The 19439-nt window shown below is 38.7% G+C and overlaps 1 protein-coding gene across 1 annotated transcript in view; it reads right to left on the reverse strand.

Annotated features, from left to right (window-relative positions):
• The window catches only part of LOC141430265 (CD320 antigen-like), a 450087-nt gene that overhangs the window by 402144 nt on the left and 28504 nt on the right, over positions 1–19439 (reverse strand). The window lies entirely within an intron of this gene.

Consider the following 19439-nt stretch of genomic DNA (forward strand, 5'->3'; position numbering starts at 1 on the left):
GGTTTTTGCGTCGGTTAAAAAGAGGAATATTGCGGCCTGTGGAAGTCATAAAATGCCTACAAATATATCTAGGTCCTATCAATTAGCTGACAAGGGTCCTCAACTGTCCCCTGTCTTTTACGGCCTCAATAACAGATGTTGGCTTTACGAGGTGCTCACACTAAAGAATAAATAAATAGTATTAACAGGCTTTTGTAGTTGGTAAATAAGACTCGTTTGGTAAGTCAGTATGAAACAAACGGCTATCTGCATTTTCCCAACTCATTCCCAAATGTTTCAATTAAAAAAAAAATTTAAAACTTTTTAATTATAAATCAGAATATCAATTACAATTTTTTATAATTACTTAGCTATAAATCGTTAATTATTAAGATTTTATAACTAAGGAGTGCAAAGGCGGGCGAGACTCAATCTATAATAAAAATATAATGTTCACATATCGATGGTGGAAGTCTCAATTGGCGTAAGGGACAAAATACCGAAAATCACTTTTAAACATAGAAAATTAGAGTTTTTTTTCTCTGTCGATTGGTAGTATTCAAGTTACGATACACCCCCCTTACTTTGCTGTTATCAACATTTATTATTTTAAAAAATAATAGCTTAAGGGACATGATATAATATTTGAGCTGAAAAATGCGTAAATGTATTATTTTTTAATATTTGGGTCGTAAGGGGCTGTGGCAGTCCATATTGTCCTTACGACTCGACTCATGACGTTAAAAAAAAACCAACAAATATAATAAGGGCGTATGGGTCAATTATTGTTCATTGTCCTTTACACCCCAACATTTTATAACGAATAAGATAAAAATGCAAGAAGTTGTTGGGCGTAACCTTACCGCCTGTACCTATTTCTTGTACCTAACATCAAAATACTAACGCCTACCGCTACCTTCCACGCTCCCAGCGTTTGCGCATTGCACATTCGGTCAGTCGTGTCAGACACGTCAAACACGGAGGACGTATTTGATTGCCTACGTTTGTTCTTTGTCAACGCGCGTATTTTTTTATAAGATGCCAAAAGCAAAACAAAAAAAGAAGATTAAGTTGATGGATCCCCTAATGGCTTGACGTCGAGCTAACATTTCCGTAATGGAATTTCAGTCAAGGATGTTGAGGTAAATTTCTCTTAGCTACTTTGTTTATTTTAAGCTACTAAGTTACAGATCCTAATAAAGGAAGCCTGTGCCCAGCAGTGGGACGTATATAGGCCGAGATGATGATGCATACATAATAATAATTGGCCTGTATAATTAATTATGTATGTTGAGGGTTAAAAATGGTATAATCGGAACGTCGTAAGGGACATTAAAAGACAGCAATTTATAAAATAATAAATACTTTTATGGGCGTAAGGGGTATAAAAAGCAAGAGCTAGAGTAAATTGTCGGTCGTAAGGGGCAGTAGCAAACAGACATTTAAAAAAAGGTGTAATTGGTACGTCGTAAGGGGCATTAAACAACAGCAACTTATAAAATAAGGAATACTCTTATGGGCGTAAGGGACATCAAAAGCTAAAACTAGAGTAAATTGTTAGTCGTAAGGGACAGTAACAAACAGACATTTTAAAAATTGAGGTTACTTTATGGGTGTAAGGGGCACTTAAAGCAAAATACCTTGCTTGCTTCTTTTAGTTCATTAAAATACCTTGTTAATGTTAGGTCGTAGGAGGCATCAAAACAGATGGTTTTTAGAACTTGTAGTGATTGAAACAACAACTCAAGCAAGCATACTCCCAAATGTGCAAGAAATAGTGCAAGCAAGCGTGCAAGAAAGCATGCAAGCAAGCATGCAGCAAGCAAACAAGCAAGCATGTACCTAAGCAACCACCTAAGCAGGCTTGCAAGTGAGCATGTAATTTTGACAATCAAATCAACAAACATGCAATTTTATCGGCCTGGGTTAGATGAACATCGCGGGTTACCCCGATCTCGCGATGACCGGTCTATGGTATCTCCTCCAGCGCTCATGAAGCGGGCTGGCGTCCCACTCCTCACAGCTGCAATCAGTGTGTTAGAGGAAGCATAAATAGTGCAAGCATGCATGCAAGCAAGCGTGACGCCAGAAAGGCAAGCATGCATGCAAACAACAAATCAAGCAAGAATACTCCCAAATGTGCAAGAAAATGTTCATCATGTCAGCCGAAAGACGTCCAGTGCTGGACATAGGCCTCCTCCAAGGCTCTCCACCGGTCTTGTGCTTTCCGCATCCACCGCGATCCCGCGATCTTAACCAAATCGTCGCTCCATCTTGTTGGAGGCCTACCGACAGCTCGTCTCCGGTCCGCGGACGCCATTCGAGAACCTTCTGGCCCCATCGGCCATCCGTTCTGCGAGCAATGTGCCCCGCCCACTGCCACTTTAGTTTCGCAATTCTTCGGGCTATGTCGGTAACCTTAGTTCTACTGCGATATCATCATTTCTAATTCTATCCCGCAGAGAAACCCGAGCATAGCCCTCTCCATAGCCCTCTGAGTGACTTTGAGTTTTATCATGAGGCCCATCGTTAGCGCCCACGTCTCAGATCCGTATGTCATCACTGGCAACACACACTGGTCAAAGACTTTTGACTTCAAACACTGCGGTAATTTGGACGAAAAGACACTGCGAAGCTTCCCGAACGCTGCCCAGCCGAGTCGGATTCGACGAGTGATCTCTTTCTCAAGTTGGACCTACCTAACTGGACCGTTTGTCCAGGTATACATAGTCGTCAACAACTTCGAGCGCAGAGTCTCCGACTATTACGGAGTTGGTACAACATGGACATTAGACATGACTTTCGTCTGTCCATGTTCATTTTCAGGCCAACTCGGTCGGAAACTCTACTGAGGTCAGCGAGCATAAGCACCGAGGTCCTCCATGGTCTCAGCCATGACTACAATGTCGTCGGCGAATCGAAGATGAGTGAAGTACTCGCCATTAATGTTATGCCTCGTCCTTTCAGTCCAAAAACCTTAAAAGCATCCTCCAATGCAGCGGTGAATCAGTTTCGGAAGATTTAATCTCTTGTCTTGGCATCCCCGCTGCAGAGGAATAGTTTCAAAATCTGATATTGTAATCGGAACGGACATAGTGGCATTTTCGTACAGACACTTAACACTTCGATATACCGATAGTCAACTGGCACCGCTTGAGAGCCTGCAGCACAGCCCAAGTCTTGGTCGAATCGATGACTTTTCTCGTAGTCTACAAATGCAAGGCAAAGGGGGAGGTTATACTCTTCAGTCTTCTGTATAACCTGCCGCACGCATGTATGTGGTCTACGGTACTATAGCCTTGAAAAATATTACAAATTAACATATTTTTTAAGGAGACGTGCAAAATTATCGCTTTTGCGCGTTATTTTAAATAATTAAAGTGGTTCTTTGAGTTAATTCACTACAGACAGAATTTTTCTAGCAGGAAACTTACGTCCAGGTATTAGCAAAAAAATAAATATTGTCCTATAAGTCAGAAAATGGTTACTACATTATCTATTTATTACGTTTAGCTGTAAGGGCTATGACACCTGTATGTCACGGGGCTAAGGACAGCTATTTTTCTTATTAAGCTTTTTGTACGAAAATAAGTCTATAGTTTCACGTTGAAAAGCAAGAAAATTCAAGATTTTACGTTTAATTATAAAACTGCTAAGTTAAATCTTAAATCTTGAATTTTTGAAAATTAAGCAAAATCTTTATTTTTAAGATTTTATAAAAGTAGCAAAGGGCGGGCGAGACCTCAAAATTGAGACTATAATGTTCACATATGTTTCCATGCTACATGCTACATATATCTATATTGCTTAGTTATTATTATTGTAGGCATATGGTTATTGCCTGGCCTTGTTTACTTCTTATTTGCTTTATTTTAATGTAAGCTAACTGTATTATCATTCCATCTGTTTATATTATTTGCCAAACTGTTTAATTTCCCAACTCAGGATTTTCTCTGAAACTATATTTTTTTCGGAAATTTCATAAAACAAACCTAACCTAACTTACTGTGTTCTATAAAAGCATAAGAAAATACAATGAGAAAAAAATTTGGTTTCGGAGAAAATTGAGAGTTGTGAAATGAAACATTTGGCAAACAATAATTCTGCGAAAAGGCAAAATGCTGAAAAAATAGCAGCTTCTAAAAGTATGATCCCATGCTGGCGCCGAAAGGTTCTCGAGGGGAGACCGCGGATCGGCAAGCGCAGCGTAGGACGTCCACCAACGAGATGGACGGATGACCTGGTTAAAGTCGCGGGTTCGCGGTCGATGCAAGCTTCCAACCGAGGCAACTGGAGGTCTGTGGGGGAGGCCTATGTCCAACAGCGGACGTCCTATTGCTGATATGATGATGATGATTGAGGCTATGCCCACTAGCACGTTTCCTAGCCAACAAATAACAATGTCATTAATGTCTAATTTTGACAAAATCACGCGTCTTCGTGGATGGTTTATTACTAGCTTTTGCCCGCGGCTTCGCCCGCGTGGAATTCGGTTTTCGCGCGCTGTTCCCTCGGGAACTGTGCATTTTTCCGGGATAAAAAGTAGCCTATGTCACTCTCTGGCCCATAAAACAGCTCTATGCCAAAAATCACGTCGATCCGTCGCTCCGTTTCGACGTGAAAGTCGGACAAACATACACACTTTCGCATTTATAATATTAGTATGGATTTACTTATTGACAAATAAATTTTATCATTATCATTATCGTTGCAAGTAAGTACCTAGGTACACTTTTATGTGACAACTGCCAAAACTGCGTACAGTATGATTTTTACCCTTTTCTACAATACGCTGTTGATTATTTAATATATTTTTATTCGATTTACATTTATTTTGTTTTATCTGAGGCGACGGCCAGGAACAAGCGGTTTGCGGTCCTTATCCAGACCGCTGAAGGTCAAACCTGGACCGTCAAATATTGTTTTTATCTAAGTACCTATTCTATATAAAAATACTAATTAGCATTAAATTTGAACATGTGTTTGTCCTGCTTGACGGCTCAGAGTCCTAATTAAATAAGTAGTACTGACAAAGTGTATGAAAACCGACTATAAGGGTTCCGTTTTTGCCATTTTGGCTCCGGAACCCTAAAAAGGTACAAGGTATGATGTGCGTTAATCATTATTAGTTGACGAATATAATTTGCAGTTTAATACGTAATCAGTAATTTTGATGTGAATTCGGATTTTTTTTTTGGATAAAAAAAGGTCTTTTTTGATGTGCGTATATTACCCATAAATAACACTGGCTAAAATCTACGAAGTAATTCAATTGAAAGAAAAAAAACATTTGTGATATTTAACAAATTTTAAACCGAGAAACACAGAAGCAGAGACAGCTTCCAGCTGCTGGCGCTGGCCTTCCGTTGATGGTGTACAGTCGCCATTAAATGTTTCGGAGCGGTCAAGGTGGTCAAAGATATCTGCACAAGCACTCTATTATTAAGGAATTAGAGTTCATATTTCGATATTTTTTATCGCCTTGGCCACTCCGATATTATTTGAATTTCTCAATTCGCACTGAGTGGGTAAGAACAACACCAAGCCTTTTCATTCTGCGAAGAGGCCTGTGCCCACAGTGGGATGAGTTTAAACAAGCCGGAGATAATCAGTACTTAGCCACACGCAGTATTTCAATAGATATATATATTTGTTTCACTGGTTTTACGCCTAATCAAGTAAAGTGGGTTATGAGTCCCAATCCGCTGGCCGACCCGCGTCATCCCGACAGTGGGATTACGTGTCTTTCGGCTGATTAATGGTTTTTACGCGTCGGTACTGTCCGCCTCAGTTTGATGGCTGTCACCGTGACAGTTATATTGTGCTACTGTACATATGGTAAAGGTCTCTACCCTTTAAGGAGCGGCCACACCGCTGCTTAAAAAACGCTGCCGAAACGGAACCGCCGTGACGCATCGTATGCGCACCGTTTTTATTGCATGCTCTCGATACCGCTGCTTAAAATACGCAAACGGTTCGGAATCGCAGTGACGTGCCGGAAACGTCACGACTTTTGGTAGAGAGCATGCGGTAAAGTCCTGACGTTTACGGCATGTCACTGCGATTCCGCACCGTTTGCGTATTTTAAGAAGCGGTGTCGAGAGCATGCAATAAAAACGGTGTACGTACGATGCGTCACTGCGATTCCGTACCGTCACCGTTTTGCACGTTTACTAACCAACCGTCGCCGTCACGTCACGTGTCATGTATGCGCTTGACATTCCGTTCCTGACTCGTTCCTATTACGATCATGGCATAGTGTTGTGGGTAGAAACCCTCAGGATGCGTTGCAATGTGTTTCTCGTGAACCAATAGAAACGTTTTATTTACCTACTAGCTTTTGCCCGAGGCTTCGCCCGCGTGGAGTACGGTAGGGAACATGTGCATTTTCCCGGGTTAAAAGTAGCCTACGTCATAAACTATCTCTATGCCAAAATCACGTCGGTCCATCGCACCGTTTCGACGTGAATGACGGACAAACATACAAACAAACAAATACACACACTTTCGAATTTTTAATATTAGTATGGATCCTCGCTCCGCTCAACTTTTTCCACTGGCTGAATGAAACAATTCTCTTGGTTCATGAAAACACATTCCTTGTAAATTGCGAAACTGAAGTGGCAGTGGGCGGGGCAAATTGCTCGCAGGACTGATGGCCGATGGGGTCAGAAGGTTCTCGAATGGCGTCGTCGGGAGACGAGCTGTCGGTAGGCCTCCAACAAACGGAGCGACGACCTGGTTAAGATCGCGGTGGATGCGACAAAAGGCCGGTCTGAGTGGAGTGCCTTGGGGAGGCCTATGTCCAGCAGTGGACGTCTTTCGGCTGACATGATGACATTCCTTGCAAGAAATCCTCGCACATCTCTAGTAGAAACGCAGCTTAAGGATGGTAAATAGCAATGAGATGTTACTATGCCTTTTTTTAAAAGGTTCTACAGATCACGCATGATTCATTTGGTTCATACGCTGAACAAACAAAGCTCTTCTTTCGTCTACAGTCGGTTAATGACCCATTTGGTTGGTGCGGGGGATACCCCAAGTATTTTATCTCTGTATGTTTACTTTAATATCCATTTGTAGCACAAAGACGTCTGTTTGTATGTCGCGTTATCACTTATCTAACAGCAAGAGATTCGGCATACAGTTGTTGAGAGAGAGGTCAATGAATTCCAGCTTCCAGCTAAACATTTAAGCTTTTCTTTATACTTGTAGTTTAATACAGTATACTTAGTTCGGCAAAAGTAAATGAGCAAAAGTAAAAGATAATGGACATGGGTTGTAACTCTAACCCTTGTTAACAAATAAATGATTTCATTGATTGAAAAAAAAATGTATTTTCTTTCTTTCTTTCTTTAAAAAAAAAGAGGCTTCAGGTCTTGACTGTCATAACTCTGTCTCTTTGGCCGACTTCGTAAAAAAAAGAGGTGCTCGATGCGCTTGTATTTTTTTCTTCTGTCAGCTAGTGTTCGACCATTTCAATGACGCACTTATTATCTATTTAAGTCCGTCAATCCGTATGCAAACACAATGATCTGGTAGTGAACTTCAGAGGGTTCAGACAGGCTCGCCTCCGTAGTCCGGAACTCTTCAAGGGTTAATGGTATATACTTGAAATTTGGTACGAATGGTTTAGCTGACAATTAGGTACTTGTAGTTCAAAAATGTTTTATAATTATATTGACGCTTATTTTTTGAAACCCTCGTTTTGCTCTCCCGAAACGCAATCGTTTCATGTTACCTGTATATATTCGAGCAGCTATAGATTGCTGGGCTGCCTAGTAGGTACGATGTGATGGATCATCCAAACCCCGCAATGTACTGCCATATTAACTAATACGAGTTGTAATGTGGAATCGTCGTATACCTTGAGACATGATTAGCATGACGGCGAGTGAGTGACCCAAAACAATGCTAGCCTTGCCGGCTGCCATCGACCCCGATATGGCGTGTATGGAGTTGAATGTCAGGCTGTATGGTCGTGACGTTTTAAATTTTAGGATGACAATTCGATGGAGAGATTGCCAATTACTTTATGTGCATTTTTGATATTTTTGAGACACTGCGAAGGCATAGGATAGTTTTTTTCCTGGAAAATTGTATAATTCCTGAGGGCACGCGATAAACCAATTATCCGCAGACAAAGTCGACGACAATTGCTAGTAATGTTCATAAAGATTTTATTTTCAATTTAAGTTTAAGCTTTAAGTTTAAATTAAGAGATGAGAGCGGAGCGGTAAATCAGGCCTTTTGGAAGATTAATTCTTTACTGGTTTTTAAACGCTTTTGGATGGGCGAGATTTGAGTGGGTCGTAAAGTTTGACGATGTTTAATCGATGGTTTAATTGGAGTATTAAAAACACCCAATAGTAGGTTAAGTGTACAACGAAACTTCATTGGAGAATTAAGTCTTGGCATTCCCGTCATTCAATAAAATATAAGTAAGACTACCCGACCGATATCGTTACCTCCCGTTTATCACTTCGTCTAAAAAGCAGCTGGTCTAAGTAGCAAGTGGTATAAAAAGCAACTGTTCCTAACCTTTATGTGTTGGAGACTTGAAAAAACATGAAAAACGCCTCAGCCACGTGGAATAGGAGCTCCGCCGAGCGAAGCGCCGTCGACTTTGGGTCATATAATTAAAATTGACAAACAAGGAAATGAACGAATGTTGACCGAATAGACATTCGGGGAACTTTTTAGACCACTTGATACCTACTTAGATCACTTGCTTCTTAGAACACTTGCTACTTAGTTCTGTTGCTTCTTAGACCTACTTACCTTAGACAGGTGCTTTTTAGGCGAAATAATACGTCACCCAATATGGAACGTCAAACTTCTAGTGCTAGTTCAACTCGCATTTTTCCGGTTTAACTTCCGATTTAGTACAGAAGGGCCGCAAGGCAAAGTATCTTTACCGCGAATCTCACAAAACAGGTCCAGCGGGCAGACAACTTTCTACATCTACAAACCGCGCGTTAGCGTCAAATCACTCAAATTGCTGTAGACAATTCCGAGTGTGGAACGAATTGTGTTTATGGAGAATTTGAAATTGGTTAGTTACTTGCTTTTACCAGTTTGACCTGGTTTGGTTAATATGTGCTTGATTTACTTTGTTTTGTTTTGTACGTGGATTTTATAAGTTTTTGGAGTTCATTATCACTTGTCTAGTGTGGCTGTCTGTTCATTTGTTACAGTCAATTTGCACCAAATTCGTTGAAATTTGGTACACGCCTAATACATACTCGTCGAGCAATTCTTGCATATTTATTTATTTCGAGGATCTCCGAGTTCGATGAAATATGCTAAGTGGTTTTTAAGGGGGAACATCGGTTAAGTTTGGTCTTTTCTTTGGGAAAACGCATGATTTCGCATTTTAGCCCGTCTCTCAAGTACTTATTACGAAAGTAAATAAATTAATTACGGGTATTACTGTTGAGGGATAGGTTAGACAGTAAAAAGTTTATTTTAAAACAATACCGTGTGGTGAATCGAATTGAATAATGTGTCGTATTGTGATGATTTGAATATCATTTTACATAAAAATTTAGAAATAGAAATAGAAATATTTATTCGCACTTCGCACATTACACAAAAACACAAAAAACCATTAAGTTTTTTTTTTTTTTTTTTGACTGGATGGCAAACGAGCAAGTGGGTCTCCTGATGGTAAGAGAGCACCACCGCCCATAGACAACTGCAACACCAGGGTATTGCAGATGCGTTGCCAACCTAGAGGCCTAAGATGGAATACCTCAAGTGCCAGTTATTTCACCGGCTGTCTTACTCTCCACGCCGAAACACAACAGTGCAAGCACTGCTGCTTCACGGTAGGATTAGCGAGCAAGATGGTGGTAGCAATCCGGGCGGACCTTGCACAAGGTCCTACCACCTGCAAAGTAAAGTACGTAGTAGTAGGTATTTGCGAAATCGCGAAGCGGTCTCGGCTCAGCATAGTGTTGGCCGTAGCGACCAACACAGCTGGTCTCCCGCTGTGAGTGTGACCGCTTGGCGACTTCACGGAAGTCGACAAAAATTCAACATTCAAACAAAAAAAAAATACAAAATTTAAATATACTTACTTAGAAAATCAGTCACAATTTTCAAATAATTTTCATAATTAGAATAAATAAATTTAATTTAAATAGTCATCATTTTTGTCTTACTACAATTTACTATTTATCTCTTTAGCTGTATTTTAATAATTATCAGCCATTTACGTTAAAAATCTCACAAATGAAATAAGTAAGTTAAACTCGAGCAACCATATCAAAACCCGCTTATCATACCAAATTACACTATAAATAAACATAAAGCAATTTAAACTCTACCAACAAATAATAAAATATCTTAATATTCGTATTAATCCAGCAAACTTCCGTCCATAAATTCATACAAGTTGAATTATGACACAAAAAGCTTTCTTATCACAATTAGATTATCGCCATCTTTGTCTTATTTTTTGGGAACAAAAAGGACGGCATAAGTTGTCATGTTCGAGGGTAGATAAAGGGAGTAGGGGACAACTTGGGCTATTAAAGACAAATGCTACGGCCACAAGGGGAGAGATGGCTATGTAGATATATCTTTTGGAACTGCGGTCGTAGCCCAACGGTGGGTAAGAAATAATATTATTTGCTTGTAATTTACTTAGGTATTTCCAGTTAGTTGAACTTAGTTTATCATTAGTTTTTTATTATAATGCCCGGACTTGCACTTCTGAGTTTAAAATTACATTTGAAATTTACCACGAGCTTTACGGTGCAGGAAAACATCGTGAGGAAACCTGCACAAATCTAAGAAAAAAATCGATGCTGTAAAGTTCCCAATCCGCTCTTCTCCCTGCAGAGGGACGTGTATAAGCCAAGGTGATTGATGACAAGGGAACTGTGCCACATTAACAGGCGTTGCAAGTGCTTTTAAAAAAACATTTTTGGAATTAATCCAGAAGACCTCCACTACTGGACAAGCCTCCCCAAAGCGTTTTATAACGATTATGCAAGGTTCACATTATTCCAGTAACCGTGCCAGTAGCGATACATTGCGGGGTCACAATTCAAACGAGTTACACAAGATCGATCGAGCACCGCAGTGTCATGCTACTAGAATAATGTGAACCGGGCATTAGTCCCGCGCTGTCAGCATCCAGCTGGTGCCCGCGACCTTCACCAGATCGTCGGTCCATCTTATGACGGGCCTTCCTCCGATTGCTTACTGACTCTTGCACCCACATATGACACATAAATATGTACTTACATTTTTACCTAAGTCAAAGCAATCCAGGCACGATTTATGCGCGAGAATCACGCGTTTTAAGTCGCGCTCTACAACTAGAGGCTCGTACATTCGTATATTCTCAGCTAACTTTCGGTTCGGCAGAAGTATTACCTGAAACAGAAGTAAAAATATATTATAATTTAAATTCCATGGAGTAATACAATTGAAAGATTAGTGATTTTTATATAATATATATATTAATATTTTTAATATATATTTATTAATCCAATATATTTTAATATTTATTAATCTTTGATAAAAATACAATGAATACAAACTTTTGGGCTACACTTATTATAAGAGACAAATAACACACATGACCCTGAACTAGGAAAATGAATTCCTGTGTTTCAGGTGTAGAGTAGAAGGGCTATTAATTAAACTTAAATATCTTATCACGTGCAAAATATGAGAAAGGAAGTAATTTTAGCATTAAGGCGTTTTATACAATTATAAATTATTAACTAACATAAACATTACGGGCACTAACTTATGTATCTGTGTTAATTTTAATACAATCAAAAAAAAACTTATTTCTGTATCTTCGTATCAATTATATATGTTTGCAATACACAGAAGACAGAAGTATTTTGAATTTGTTGTAGTTTACTGCTGATCATATTTTATTAACAACGCATAGCCATTACCGGAGCTGGATACTTTATTTTATTTAGTTGACATGTAAGTATGTGTTTAAAAAAAGCGAACAATGAAGATAATATCGGGCGTGGCCTGTAATACGAGGAAATAATTAAAACATAGATCTTACTCGTCAAACTAAACAACATTAGTTCAGCGACTTTTAAAAATAATGGAGTCTTTAGATTTTCCTTTTTTCATACAAAGTTAATACTGCAATCAATACGCCATCCTAGAACACAACTGACGTCGCCTGTTACGCTACACACATCAACCATTTTGCTTTACATTGCGTCTTCGAATAAACTTTAGTGTAATAAAAATTAAAAAACTAATTATTTTTAAAAGTCGCTGAATTAATATTGTTAATTTTGACAAGTATGATCTGTGTTTTAATTATTTGCTCATATTACAGGCCACATCCGGTAGATACCATTTATAATTCATATTATAACATACCGTGTAACATACCGATGAAGTTTCAGTTGTAATACTCGTAATTAAGACATCCCGTCTTCTTAGGGTTACAGAACCCTAAGAAAGTCTAGTTTAACCTACCCCAAAAATAATAAATGAAACCCTAGTAACATCGCTAAACTATCCGTCCGTCTGTCGGTCACAGGGATGAATATCAAGAACCGTGTCATTTTCAGCCGTCTTTCTATTGCCACTATAGCCAAAAAATCAGAATAAAGTTAATAAAGGGGGTCTCAGCAACCAAAATCAAAATGAATCCACACTGGGCATTTTGCCTTGCAAGTAGGGCTCTGCTAACACTTCATTTTCATAGACACTTTATTTTGAACATTACAAATTTATAGGAAACCCTCAGTGCGCGGGTTTTAATACTTCCTAGAGGATAAAGCCAGAGGCAGACGCTTATCTTTGACCAAACGACCTAGCTAAAGTAATTATTGTATATACTCAAAAAGCACACTATACAATTTCCCTACGGCCCTAAAAATCGTAACATTTCGTAATCTCGCAAACCTTGCATTTCACACCTTGCCGGCTGCCATCGTAAAAAGAACCCTATTATACTATACATGGACTAAATGTTCCACGCATGACAATAGCCCGTTGCTAATACTTAAACAAAAGAGACCCACCATTGAATTAGTTGGGATTACCACACTTGCGTATTGTGTAGTCATACACACAAATACACACATACTTATACATCTTATGTATGTAGAACGTTATTGTTGGAGCATTAAGCGGTGCACACGTTTTTATCCGACTGTACGACACAAGTAAATATATTTATCAGCTTATGTAGCACTTATGCCTTTATGGCACTCTATAAATTAAAATTGAGGGCTGATTATGATGATTCTTACGTCAATTAGAAGTTCTCCAAAGAAACAAAGTCATCGACATAGCTCGATGAATAAGCAAATTCAAGTGGCAATAGGCGGGCTACATCGCTCGATCGCATCGAGGAAGAAAGGTCCTAGTGGTGACTATTGACTACGAATCGAAGCGTTAGCAGGCCTCTAAGTGGATTGACGACATCACGCATGAGAGTTGCGGGCAGGTGTTAGATGCGAGTTGTTCGTTGTAGCGTTCTAAGGGGGAGTCCTTTGTTTAACAATGGTCGACTTCCGTCTTGTGATGACGTCAATTGATTTGTCTTAATCCTAAATAAACAACTCAATATGGCGATAATTATAAAATAAATCGATGGAATTATGTAAAGTGGGTTATTAGGGCATCGATCTTTGAAAATCAGTTTACTTAGAATCTGTGATTCTGATTCTGAGCAGAGGCGTCGCAAAGTGCGCTTCGTATAGATGACACAATCTTTAATGTTGTATTTCCGTGACCAGACCAATGCAATGGATAATTATTTGGTTGTAAAGAAGACTGTGATGGTTTCCTACGCGTATAATGGATAATAACTCCAAGCCCGAACTCGACGTTCGAATTTTGAACTATAGCTCACGCTAATATTATTTTATTCGAGAGTGGTGGAGAGGGACGGTGCGATACGTCATAGTTTGGCGAAATTATTGACGTGACTAAAATTATGTACCTTTTTTGAGAATAAATAAATAAATAAAATAATAATAAACTTCGATTTTCGAATTTTGTAGAAGCTCCCCATAAATTAAACAATGATTGCTGCTCTTTATATGTGTGTTAGAGCACCATACGAGTAGGAAGTAATAACCTCACCAATTTAAAAAATTGAGAAACCCACGACATGGTCATTTCAAACTTCAATATCTCAAAGGCGGCTAAACCTATTTAAATGAAACATAGCTAAGAATCACCGCACGGAAACTCGCCTTAATGTAACAGAAATTGCATCGAAATCGGTCCATCTGTTTGAGAGCTGCGATGTCACATACAGACAGACACGCCTGTTTTTGCTTTGGGGGTTAAATTCGGTTTAATTGTGTAGAGTCGTGTAGCAAATGGCATCACAACGATCTTTTAACATGTAAAGCGATAAATAAATATCATTTACATTATTTTTCTATCGGATGCTAAGAAACACATTAACACTTTCTACAATCTTGTCCCTACTGAAAAACTAAATTCAAAACTAGGTCAAACCCTCTTTAAACCCAAATCTTTCCCTCAAATATTCATCTCCGCAAAAGAGTTTATAAAAATAAATATTAACAACAGGAAAAATGTTAAGAAAACCTAAAGTTTAATTGTAAAAGGACTCCATTACCGGACAAAAATATAATAAAGTAGGGGGAGGGGGAGACAAGAACGGGAGTAATGGGAACAGTTGGTTATTTTGGTTAGGACTGAAAAAAGTCACTGCCTTAAAAAAACTTAAAAAGAAAAAACAAGTATAGTACAAACAATATGAAATGTTTACTTGTAATTTAGACTGATGTTTTGCATCTGTAATCTTAATTGTGTTTGCAGTACCAATAAACATTTATCTCTCTATCTATCTTTAAGTAGAACTCTGTTAAGTTACTTATAAACTTCAACAGTCGGAACCCATCGATTTCGTGAGTAAGCGTATTGCTAATAGAGAGCAAATAATACTAGAACTATCCAGTTACACCCAGTATACATTAATTGTGTGTGTGTGAAGTACCCAATCCGCACTGGGCTCGCGTGGGAACGACGGCCCAGGCTCTCTTATTCTGAAGGCACTTGCACTGGGGCGTACTCGTATATTTTATTGTACCACAGTTGGTAACAATGTAAATTTTATTGTTTTGACATTTTTACCACTTCACAAAATATATATTTAAAAAAACATGTGTGTATATTAATTCGTACCGGTGAATGCAAGTGACGAGTTATCGTACATTGTTGCGTTATAAGGGAGTCTCAGTATATAAAAAAGTACTCTGTGTAAGAGTGTGGGTAAGCCGTGAAGCAGCAGTGCTTGCACTGTTGTGTTTCGGCGTGGAGAGTAAGACAGCCGGTGAAATTACTGGCACTTGAGGTATCCCACCTTAGGCTTCCAGGTTGGCAACGCATCTGCAATACCCCTGGTGTTGCAGGTGTTTATTCTTACCATCAGGAGACCCACTTGCTCGTTTGCCATCCTGTCGAATAAAAAAAAGGGAGAGGCCTTTGTTCAGCAGTGGACGTATTCCGGCTGATGATGATGATGATTAATTCGTACTTCAGCATGAATCGGCAAACTGTTTTCACAGTATTTAACTTTAACACGAATGCGCTCAAGACGTTATTATACCAAAATAAACTAGAACTGCATTTAACCCGAGAAACTACCCGAAGTTTTAAACATTCCATGATTTTATCGTCGTTATCTTATTTAGTCGCTCTTCGCAATTTAATACGAAAATGTGCTTTTTATTTGCACAGAGCTCTCATCACAGTAATACTGCAAGCGGGACCATGCATTTACTAACAAGATTTTGTTTCATATAAAATATTTTTATCTCGAAAATTTCAGCGGGAAACGCAGTCTTTTTTAGGTTAACAAAAATGGGGCAAGTGGTTTGATTAAACAGCTTTTAGGGTTATCGTTAGATGGCGTTAGTATCGTAAGATCCTTTTGTCGTAACACTGTTGTTTGTGATTGGCTCATTTAGTTATTAAATCGATCACAAACATGAATGTGTTGTGGCGCGCCATGGAAGAGGCCTATGTCCAGCAGTGGACTGCTGTAGGCTGATGATGATGATGATGATGATGATGATGAAACATGAAGTTGTTAAATGGACCACGGCACTAGCGCTCACTAGCCAGTCTCAGGAACCCTAATTGTTTTACCTACTCTTCAACTTAACCAAATTCTTCAACCGCGATCTTCAATAAACCCATCAATCGCAAAGAGCTAATATCTTTCTTCACTCCATTATCAGAATTTTAAGGTCCAAATCCAGGACAAAGGGATTCGTTTCCGCGCCGATTGTGGTCCGAATTGTGCGATATTAAAAAGCGATCGGATCCTAAATTAATACTATGTACCTGCGCGCGATCATGCCTCGCTGGTCAAAGGTTAAGGGATGGGCGCAGTGACAGCGGTTCTAAAAAAATTGAACTTTTGTCCTTGTATCTAAAAAGTAGCTAAGGAAATGACAAATATCGAAGTCCAATTTTTGTATACTTATTCAAGACATAGTTAATACAGTTTTTTGACGGATGGCAATAACAGTTTCCCGCAGTCAGTTCTTAATTCTTCAAATTAAATAGTTTTTTTTTTACCCGATTGCCCGAAGGAGCAGGCTGCAGCCTAAACAGGCAAACGGATTTCAAAATATGACGTATCATTAGATTTGTCATAACTGTTGAAGTGACATAGATAGAGTATTTTAATATGGTGTTCACGAAAAGAATATACAATACAATAGAATAACTCTTTATTGTACACCAACACATAGTAAGTAGTATAGAAAACAAAGGAACAGCATACACATACAGGGGTACATATAGGGAGGACATAAAAATAAATATTTTGTATTGTAATAATATTGGTATTTTATTAATTAAGCTGTTATTTATGTTCTAAAATGAATCCTGATAGTTTAACTGAAGGTCTAATTAGAACTGTAAGACTAATTAATTAGGACGTATATTTATAAACTTCTTATTATTTAACAACTGGACATAAAATAACATAAAACACATGAAATTAAAAGTTAAAAAATAGTTTTATTATGACGAATTAGTTTTATCATAACAACTCGCTAACCGCTGTCGCTTATGGGCCAGTGTCCTGCTCCCCGCTCACATAGCGCCCCACCCGAATTCCCCAGAGCACCGAACTGAATAACGTTTACTTTCGTCCCGAACCGACCTTCCAGATTACTTTTTACATCATTTTCTATACTTTAATACATTATTGATCACTATGAATCTTTGGTATTTACTATTCCGGCCCGGATTGTGTTTTCCCCTTGCAAGGCGGACGTGATCAGACTTGAAGTAGAATAAATCCTGCGGTTTTTAAAGTTATTCCTTGATTCCACCACTTTGAATAAAGCTTTTTTGTCCGCAGTTTCTCACGCGTATGCAATTATACCTAGTGAGTGCCATCCACGAAGACGCGTGATTTTGTCGAAATTAGACAATGACATTGTAATAATAACCACGGCACGCGTCGTCGTGAATGACTCTACCTATACGTCTATAAGTTTATTTGAAATTCCAGGAATTTCCAAAATTTTCATCGAGGATTTCATTTCACTTGTACAGAATACACCGAATTTCATTGTCTCTAATCCTAGTGGTTGCAATTTTTATATGAGTAGGATTTAAATATTGAATACGTACTAAAATTTGAGATCAGTATTATCGCGTGTCCAACTAGTACTGTTAAATTTAACTACTTGAATTAAGTTTAAACCGGAATAAGTAAGTAGAAACCTGCAATGCTAGGTCTGAAACGATTAGGGTGGAGATTATTGAGGAAGGCCACGTTTATGTCCAGAAGTGGACATCATCTAATTGATATAAACAATGACGATATTAATGATGTAACAAACTAAAATATTAAAAATTCTACTTAAATTTTCTGCAAATAAACTCTATCCATGTGAATTTTTATGTATACCTATCATTTTAAACCGTTAAATAATCAAGAACGCTAAACTATAACAGTGTTTTACCCCTCACCTTATAAAAAAACCGGCCTAGAGCGTGTCGGATTCTCATGAAAATTTGCACGCTCGATTTTCATGAAAATTTGCACTTTAAAGTTGAATATTTCGCAAAAAAATCACTGAATCGAAAAATCGTCTTAGCAAGACTGGATGAGAAAAAACCCCCCCACCAACCCCCACTTAACGTCTATGGGAGGTACCCTAAATATATTTTTTTTAGATTTTTTTATTATACCATTTTGTCAGCGTAGTTAACATATATATCTATGCAAAATTACAGCTTTCTAGCACTGATAGTCCCTGAGCAAAGCCGTGGACGGCCGGACAGACGGACAGACAGACATGGCGAAACTATAAGTGTTCCGTTTTTGCCATTTTGGCTCCGGAACCCAAAAAAGAGATTTGAAAATTTGTTGCGAGTTGAATAACCTGGTTTACTACACGTGAAACCTACTACTAAAATAAAATACTTTATGTATGTTAGTTCTACCACAGGATACCCCTCTATACGTCCACATCGTAGCTGAATACTAAGCACTCAATGTGTAATAAGCCAGTCCATAATAAGCCAGCGGATAAAGTATCATAGCTACCACATCGCTTGCGACAACGCGCGGACACCGGCGCGTGAGCAATTTCTCTGTTCATTGCGTGATCTACCAGCTGACATTTTGCGACCATCGTCTTGCTCGGCTGCGCAATGTATAGAGAATACGCTCAACGCGTCGCCGGAATGTAATACGTCTGTGCTTGCGCAGTTAGATTTGTACACGTGTCATGCGCGGAGATTTTAATATTTAATGATACTATGTATAACTAGTATGTATTGATAATCGTGACTATAGATATAGATAGACGCACGAGTAAATCTTAAGGTACAAAGTTTGGCCACGTCACTGGTCGCTCATTGTCCTTTAGGTTCAGAAAAATTAGACACGACGACAATCGAACCGAGGAGTGTTAGGTATAATTGAGACTACAACGCGCGAGCCGAGCGAGCGAAGCGCGGCAGCGGCCGGCGCAGCGTCAGGACCAAGTTTATTTACTTTTACGCTATTGTGTGATTAATTATATTCTCAAATTTTAATTATTTTATCACATTTATAAGCTTTCGGTACCTTATTTAATTAACTTCACTAAGCAAGTCGTACAACAACGCGGTTTCAACGAATTGGAGTGTTATACTCATAAAAACTGGCGCGAGTTTCTGCGTACGGTTTATTCGGTTCTGAAATGGCGTCGTTTCATTATGTGCCTAGGAGTTTCATGATCTAGCGTATTTTATAACCGGCCGTCAACATACACACTAAAATTAACTTACAATTTACAAAAGCATCAACATCAGTTCAATGTAAAATATTGTAGAAGACCTAACCGTCTTTCTATTGACCCGGACACCGCTTTGAAGATGTCCGGTGCCGGATGGAGACCGGATAATTTACTCGCTCTTGCCCGGGGCAGGCCTTTATGATATCAGTTACATTTTCCATT

The sequence above is a fragment of the Choristoneura fumiferana genome, chromosome 8 (assembly GCF_025370935.1).
Source record: "Choristoneura fumiferana chromosome 8, NRCan_CFum_1, whole genome shotgun sequence".
Lineage (NCBI taxonomy): Eukaryota > Metazoa > Arthropoda > Insecta > Lepidoptera > Tortricidae > Choristoneura > Choristoneura fumiferana.